Consider the following 8,798-nt stretch of genomic DNA (forward strand, 5'->3'; position numbering starts at 1 on the left):
CCCTTTTCGCCGAGCCTCGGCAACATAACCCAGGGTATTGCTTTTGAGTTGAATGTGGGTGTGGTTGATACTATCACGGTGAAAGGTGTGATGACTTCTACTTCAAAGGGAGTAGGGGTGGCCGCGGGTGTAGCCACCTCTACCTCGAAGGTAATCGATGCAGACCTCTACCTCGAAGGGAACCGATGCAGTTACCTCAACCTCGATTGGTGACTGAGTCTATACCATAATAGGAGTAAGTGTGACTGCAACTTTATAGTCATCGCCCTCTTGAATAAGCCCAATCGACCCATCAGAGTCCCATTCTTCATTTGTCTCAATCACATGTACACCATCACCTGTATGATCAGGGAGGGGATTGCTGCAGACATTATGTGCGGCTTCCTTCGCCTGTATGACCTTGTTGTTAATTAGCGTCTGGATCTTATCCTTCAAGGTTCGGCACTCAGCAGTGGTGTGCCCTTTCATACCAGAATGGTATGCACAAGTTTTATTTGGATTGACCCATTGGGATGGATTTTCTAATGCCACTGCGGGAACAAGAGTGATTTAACCTGCGACTTTCAACCTCTCGTACAACTGGTCAATGGGCTCAGCAATGGCGGTGTATTGTCTGGGTGGTTTGCGATCGAATTTGGGTCTTGGATAATTTTGGAGAGCTAGTGGTGATTGGAAGTGGGACGGTTGGGAGTTATAGGTGTGATGAACAGTGGCTGGTTGGGAATATCTGGGAGATGAAGGTTGATATGTAGGCAGTGATACTTGTTATGTGGCGGAGGTGTTTGATATGTGGGTGGAGGTGTTTGATAGGTAAGTGGAGAGTTTGGGCCCTGGGCCACCATTACTGCACCAACATCTCTATTCTTTAATATGCCGCCTGATTATAATGTTTTATTTGTGGACTGTAGCACCTCAAAGTTCATTACCATCCCTCTCTTGATTCCTTCTTCGATTCTTTCTCCAAGTTTGATGATGTCAGAGAATTTGTGATTTTCGATAACCATCAACCTCTTATAATATTGTGGATCTTGTGCCCTGACGAAGAATTTATTCATCTGTTCTTCGTCCAAAGAGGACCTGACCTTGGCTGCTTCCAACCTCCAACGAGTAGCATATTCATAGAAAGTCTTAGTAGGTTTCTTATTGAGATATTGAAGGTAGAAAACATCTGGTGCATTCTCTACGTTGAACCTGAACCGGTCTATGAAATCTGACGCCATACTTACCCAATTGGAACATTTCTTGGGATTTTGGCTGATATACCAAGACAAAGCAGCCCTACTAAGTCTCATCATAAAGAGCTTCATCCAGATCTTTTCATCTTTTCCGACCCCAACAAGCTTATCATAATAGGTCCTTAGATGAGCCCTGGGATCACTTGTGCCGTCGAACATCTCGAACTTGGGAGGTTTGTACCCCTTTGGCAGTTCTACATCTGGCTGTATACATAGGTCTTCATAGTGTAAACCTTCTATTCCTCTATCACCTTCAATACCTTGAACTCGGTTTGTTAACTTCTTGAATTCTTCAGCCATGTTTTTAATGAGTAGATCTTCTCAGAGGATTTTGGTGTATATGAGAATGGTTGGGTAGAGTGAGGTACAGTTTCCACATATATACGGTTGCTTTGATGGGTGCTAGGGACTTGGGTGTAATGATGGTCATTGGTGGAGTTTTGGGGATCGGGAATGGGTTGTGGTGTGTTTTGTGGAGTGTGATAAGTGGTGGTTGGTGGGTACTGAATTGGTTGATGGTGATGTTGTGGTGGAGTTGGTATTGGCAGTGGATTGATATTTTGCAGTGGAGTTGTGTATTTATTTGGTGCGGAAGGATTTTGATTTTGTGTGTTTTGAGGAGGTGTTGGGTTCTTTGTGTTTTGTTGGTGGATGTCGAGGACATTGAGGGTGAGTGACATATTTGCTAAGTTGCGAACTTGCTTAAGTTCTCCTTGCAATTCCAGTATATTTTGTTCTAGTCTCAAGACTAGATCATTTGAGGCCGGAGTACTACGGTCATCTGAGGTTTCTGCGTTCTCAACATTCTCCTTCCACTTAAGTCATCCATTTTTTGCTTTTTCTCTGCCTTTATTGTTACTTGGAGGAGGAGGAGATGGAGGACCTCTAGATCTGGTATGATACGCTGATGAGGCCAGTATGATTGAACCAACCTAAGGGGATGGGAATAATGAAAAATAAGCAAAAACAAAAGGTAACAAGTTAGTGAGGATCCTGAAATATTTGCAGTATTTAAACACATATTGCGCAAATATAAATTCATGTCCTATTTTGGGAACCTCGTTGTGCCCGAGGTAGGCCTAGCGACAAATAAATTTGGAAAACTTTTAATGCCAATAAATGCTTCATTTCATAATATAAAAATAGACGAATCCTAAAACGACACTAAGTTGATAAAAAAGTCACTACTGGCTCTTGGCCTTATTACATTTTAGGAAAAAGCAAATAAATCTAGCCTATTTGGTCCAAGAAGGACCTTCCCCAGATTCGATCTTTTGGACTCCATCATATAGACCCCCCAGCTCGCACAGTCCCAGCAGCAAGTAGGCTCTGGCCAGATGTCCTCCCTCGGCTCCTTCAGCGTTCTGGCAATTTTCAATCCTCTTTATGACTCACTTTCCAGCTCCACGATTCCTCGCTACATATATTCTAGTTTCCTGTTGGAAGTAACTGCCATTTCTTTCCATTGCTCGATCAGCCTTGCATTGCTCTCATGTATTTCCCGGTGTTCATTTTTAGAGTCGTGGACCCTCTTGCGCAACCTATTGTATTTGACTTGAGCTTCAGCTTCTTCATCTATGATTCTATTCCTCGACCAGCCCCTGGTGTTACCATTCCTTTCATATTGTCCTCTAACCATGCCGGGTAGAGAGGCTCGCACCCTGAATGATACCTGTCTAGATCAATAGTGTTCTTTTCCACAATGATTTTGCAGTGTCACATGTGCTGAGCTTGGCACTTGTAAGGGACGTCGTCATCTTGAAAGTCAGCCCTGAAATGACTCATCTTGACAACCCTTGGTACAACCTATTTCCTACCTGCTTACCTCATAACTTGGATAGGTACATATGGGCATATCCCTCTCAACCCGATCAGCACCAAGTGCGGAGCATCCCTTGATCCGATGATGAATTTGTGTGCTGGGAACCATTCAAACATTCATTGCACTTGTTCGTCGGTCAGATTGTCGAAGAACTCTACCCATTCTTTGGCACTTTCTAGCTGAGCAAATATGTCTGGAATGTAAGTCATCCGCTTGGGGTGATGGAAGGCAATATGGTCGTTCCAAGCCCTTCGCGGAAATTCTTGGTGATATCGACCCTTTTGGAAATGCTCCAACAACCATAACTGCAGCAACAAGTTACAACCCTTGAAATGCTTGACCCCTCTTTGACAACACTCCAGAGTCCTGTAGAAGTCTGCGATGATCATGGGGACTATGGTATATGTATGTCCATTAATCCCTTCTATCAAAATCTTGGCGGCCATGGCCAACCTAGTATGGATTCTTCCCTTTATCATTGGGAACATTATCAGGCCTAAGAAGCCTACAATGAATACAGACACTCTATGGTGGATATGACCCAGAGAAGTGAGAGAGATCTCATCATGGTAGGTACGGAAAGACTTGCTATTGCCATACCTCCCATACAAGTATTCGAAAGGTATGTAAGATTCCTTCAAGCACACTAGGTCGACATTCTTCTTCAACCCCATCATCTTTAAAAATCCCCTGCCAGTACGATTTTCGGGTACCAATAGCCCGGGGCTATCCCAAGTCAATCCCGCAAGCCCTCCAATTTTCTCTAGAAGCGGTGTCATTTCTATGTCACCGAAACGAAACATAGCCCTTTCACTATCCCAGAATAAAGCGGCAGCCTCGATCAACTTGTTGTTGGGCTCAATATCTAGCAAGGAAGGCAAGTTACCCAAGTACTTCCTCACATATTTCTTGTCACTTGAGGAAAGGTCCTCCTACCAATCTAGCAGCAATGGTGGGATGTTGCTAACATACCGAATCTGGGGACCTCGTGCCTCATTTTCTGCAAAACAAAAGGGTTAGGACTTACCCCCACCAGACTCGACTATTTATAGATTTACGATCAGCATATTGGCATTTAGTTCTCTAAATTAATGCATAGAACATGATTATGTTTGTTGGGATTATGGAAAACCCGATAGACTTTTGGATAAGGCTTATCTTAAAGGATCATTATGTGGACAACATATTGATCTAACTAGGTTTGACCAAAATGCATGCACAATTTTAACCAGAGTAAGGCTACTATGGGGTTTTAGACTAGTACCCTCAAGCGGACAACTTGAGGGGGAAAGCACGGAACCGTCGACTGCACCACTGATCGACTGGTTTTACTGCAAATAAGCCTTTCCAAATTTAAGGGTAGTAAATAGTAAGAGCACAACCACTCATTCAAGCGTTGCTATATGATTTGATATGCACGAGTGGAATATGATGTGCAGCATGATTTATGCAGCAATTAATAACATATATTCAAGTATTTGCACGTAGAAAAAAATAAATACAGTATTCAAATAATTGAAAGACAGTTGCAGGAAAAAGAAAACAAAGAGACAAGTCAATTTCAAGGATAAAGAATCATTAATGCTTAAAAGGAAACAGACAGTTAAATTCAAATAAGGGAGAAGGGTACGGGATAAAGCATGCCTGGACTAATTCATAAAATAAGTTCGTTATGGTAAGAGCCTAAAAGGTATCCTAAGTAGAGTCTCCATCCTGTCGTTCCCCCTTTTTCTCCCTCCCCTTTTACGAGGAGGAACGGTTCGGGTTTTCGACATTTATGGGGGGTAATAACTCATTTCCTTTTGGGAGTTGGGTATTTTGCAGAGTCGCCACCTAACGAATTATGGTGCGTTAGGGCACCTAGAGCGATTAACTCTTGGATTAGTTTGCATTACCAGAGATTTAGGGTAATGGCTCGAAATAACCTTAAGGGGAAGGTGTTAGGAACCTCTATTGGTCCACAACTGTGGGTTCCAGCCGAACTTATATTTATGAATTAGTCCTTTAATAGACAAGTAGTTGAAACAAATAAATAAAGCATATTGGGCATTGTATGACTCAAATAATAAGACACAAAATTTGAACAAGTTGTGTGCATAAAAAGTAAAGTTTTTAAGAAAACGGGATTTGGGAAGAGGGGTCCTAGGTTGGTTAGCCTACAGGATCACCCCACACAATGTTCGGTAAACACTTCCCAACGAGGGGCTACACGTGACATTAGTGCGTAGTCATCATATCTCGTTCTACCTAAATCCCTCCCCTTGGTCATAACCTAAAGCATTCTAATAACCTTGACAATGTCCTACGCGTGCACTACCCGTCCCTTCCTTGTGGTCTTGGAGGTTTTTTAAGACCTCTAAAGTTGGGCAGTTCTAGACAACCCCTATGGTGCTTAAAAGGAGAAAATTCTAGCAACAGGCAAGAACAATTTAGGACTGCATATAAAGCAAGTTAGAGGCTCACAGTTACCTCTTCAAGCATATCATATAAGTTGTTACGCGGCGCCTTCCTGAGATTCCTTGGAAGGGCGACGTAAGGCTAAGCAACTGATGTCAGTGCAGTTGCTGTCCGCCAACTGAGGTCCCCTCCGTACGCTAGACTAGATTGTCAGTGCCGTACGGGAAAACCAATGTCAAGAGAAATTGAGAGAACAGGAATGAGAATTGAGAATGAAAGAAAGCTTGATTGCATTAATGAAAGCTATTACAGAAAGGAAATGCGGTGTCGAGGGGGAGAGACACCAGTACAGAGAATTGTTTGCTTGCTAGAAAGTTTTGATTGTTTGGTCCCCCTTAATAATGCTTAAAAAAAATAATCCAAAGCTACAAGACTAGACTTGATTAAGCTAGAGAAACATAATGAAATTACATGGAATAAAACTACTCTATATTTACAATGAAAAAGACTTAGTTTGCTATAAGGCAGAAAACATGGCCGTTGTCGGCAGCATAGTCTTTGGCATCAGGATCTGCGCGCGCGGCATTGTCTGCGCGCGCGGCGCTGTTGGCATCTGCCTGCGGTTGGGCGCTGGCGAGGGATATCGGTGGGGCGACAGAGGCACATGCGCGCTTGTCACTTGGCGCGACCAAGACCACGGGGCCGTCCGTGGCGCTAGGCATTGGAAGGCTTGCTAGGACGCCACGGGGCGCGCCCAAGGGGTCATGGGGCACGGCTGGAAAGCCGCCCATGACATTCTCCCCCACCTGAGTTGGCGACGTCCTCGGCGCCTTACTTGCAAGATAATCTTCAATTAGGCTCTTGTAGGCTTTGAGGTTTGTTCCCCTCTCCCAAGTGTTCTCCTCTGTATCACAGCCCTGCCATTTCACCAAGAACTCCTGGTGATCTTTCCTTGAGGCATGAATCACTCTATCATCAAGGATAGCTTCAACACGCCTCTTCCCGGTTGAATTGGGCCCTCGAATACTGGGTATTGTGAGCTGGCTCCTTGAAGGATCCTCTGTATCTTCCCGAAAAGGTTTCAGGAGGCTGACATGAAAAACAGGATGAATTTTCCACCAAGCTGGGGTATCCACCCGGTATGCAACTTTCCCAATACGCCTTTCAATGGACAAGGGTCCAATATATTTTTGCAATAAGCGAGGGTCATGGACCCCTGCAAATAAGTAACGTTTTGGAATTTTGACCATCACTTTGTCTCCTACTTGGTATTCAACAAAGCGACGATTCTGATCAGCATGCCTCTTCATCCGCTTTTGAGCCTTGACAAGATAGCTCCGCACTATCTCCAAATTTTGCTTCCACTCTTTAGAGAAGCTAGCAGCTCGAGGAGATTTAGACATATTTGGTGCATTGACGGTGTGTGGGAGTAGCGGTTGCTGTCCGGTAACAATTTCAAAAGCGCTTTTGTTTGTACTAGAGCTCTTTTGTGAATTGAAACACAGTTGAGCAGCATCCAGAAGCTTCACCCAATTCTTCTGCGATCCGGTTACAAAATGACGCAAATATTCCTCCAACATACCATTGAACCGCTCCGTCTGTCCATCAGATTGCGGATGAAAACTTGAGCTGTGATTCAGCTTCGACCCAAGACACTTAAAGAGTTGGGTCCAAAAGTTGCTAGTGAAGCGTGAGTCACGATCACTAACAATATCTTTGGGTAGGCCCCAATATTTGACGACATGAGAGAAGAAGAGTCGAGCTGTATCTTCTGCTGATATATATTGTGGGGCAGCAATAAAGGTAGCATATTTGGAAAACCGATCTACCACAACCAAGATAGTTGTTAGATCCCCGACCTTGGGCAATCCGGTGATGAAATCCAGGGAAACACTTTCCCAAGGTCTCTTTGGGACAGCTAGTGGTTCCAAAAGTCCCGCCTGTGTTAAGCGGTCTGACTTGTCCTTCTGGCATACTAGACAAGTCTTCACATACTGAGCAACGTCATCGGCCATTTGAGGCCAATAATATGCACGGCGAAGTAACGCCATGGTGCGTTCTTCACCGGGATGGCCGGCCCACAGAGTATCATGACATTCCGCTAGAAGAGTCCTTCGTAGATCTCCTCCTTTAGGAACATAAAGTCGGTTCCCTTTCACTTTCAGAAAACCATCTTCCATGTAGAACTGGCGAGTCTTGCCTTGTCCTACCAAATCAACCAAATACTGTGAAGCAGGATCTCTGATGAGTAGATCTTGTATCTGGTCCTTGATGGAGGTGGCTACCTCGCTCCCCCTTAGGGTGGCGAGTAAGCACACTGATGCTAGATCAGCTCTCCGACTGAGCGCATCAGCAACATGATTGGTCTTCCCACTTCGGTATTCCAGGTTGAAGTGGAATTCAGCTAGGAGTTCCTGCCACCTGGCCTGTCGACCATTCAACTTCGGCTGGGTCATGAAATGGCTAACAGCTGTGTTGTCTGTCTTGACCACGAACGGGGTTCCCAGCAGATAGTGCCTCCAGAGGCGCAAGCAGTGGACGACAGCCAATAATTCTTTCTCATGGGCGGCATAGCGCCGCTCTGCATCTTTTAGCTTCCGGCTCTCGTACGCCACAGGATGCCCTTCTTGTAGCAAGACGCCACCGAGGGCATAGTCAGATGCATCTGTTTGTACTTCGAATGGCTTGGCCAGATCAGGAAGGGCCAAGACGGGGCTACTAGACATAGCCGCTTTCAATGCATTAAAGGCCTCCGCTCGCTTGGGTCCCCATTCCCAAGGCGTGATCTTCTTGAGGAGTTCTGTCAATGGTACTGCAATGAGGGAGTAGTTTTTCACGAAGCGCCGATAGAAATTGCATAGACCAAGGAACGCCCTCAAGGCATGGATATCCTTAGGTGGCGGCCAATCTGTGATTGCCTGAATCTTCTGCTGGTCCATCTTGATTCGCCCTTCCCCAATGACATGTCCGAGGAAGTCAATTTGCTTTTGAGCAAAGGAGCACTTAGATAGCTTCGCATATAGTTCATGCTCCCGCAATCGAGCTAGGACCTTCCGCAAGTGCATCAGGTGTTCCTCCAATGTTTTGCTATATACCACAATGTCATCCAAGTAGACCACCACGAATTCATCAATGTACTCCCGGAAGACTTGGTTCATCAAAGTGCAAAATGTAGCTGGGGCGTTAGTCAAGCCGAATGGCATAACTAGGAAATCGTACGAGCCATATCTTGTCACACAGGTCGTCTTGTGCTCATCACCCTCTGCAATCCGAACTTGCCAATAACCTGTCTTCAGATCTATTTTGGTGAACACTGTCGCGCCACCCAGTCTATCGAACAAGTC

The sequence above is a fragment of the Nicotiana sylvestris genome, chromosome 2 (genome assembly GCF_000393655.2).
Source record: "Nicotiana sylvestris chromosome 2, ASM39365v2, whole genome shotgun sequence".
Lineage (NCBI taxonomy): Eukaryota > Viridiplantae > Streptophyta > Magnoliopsida > Solanales > Solanaceae > Nicotiana > Nicotiana sylvestris.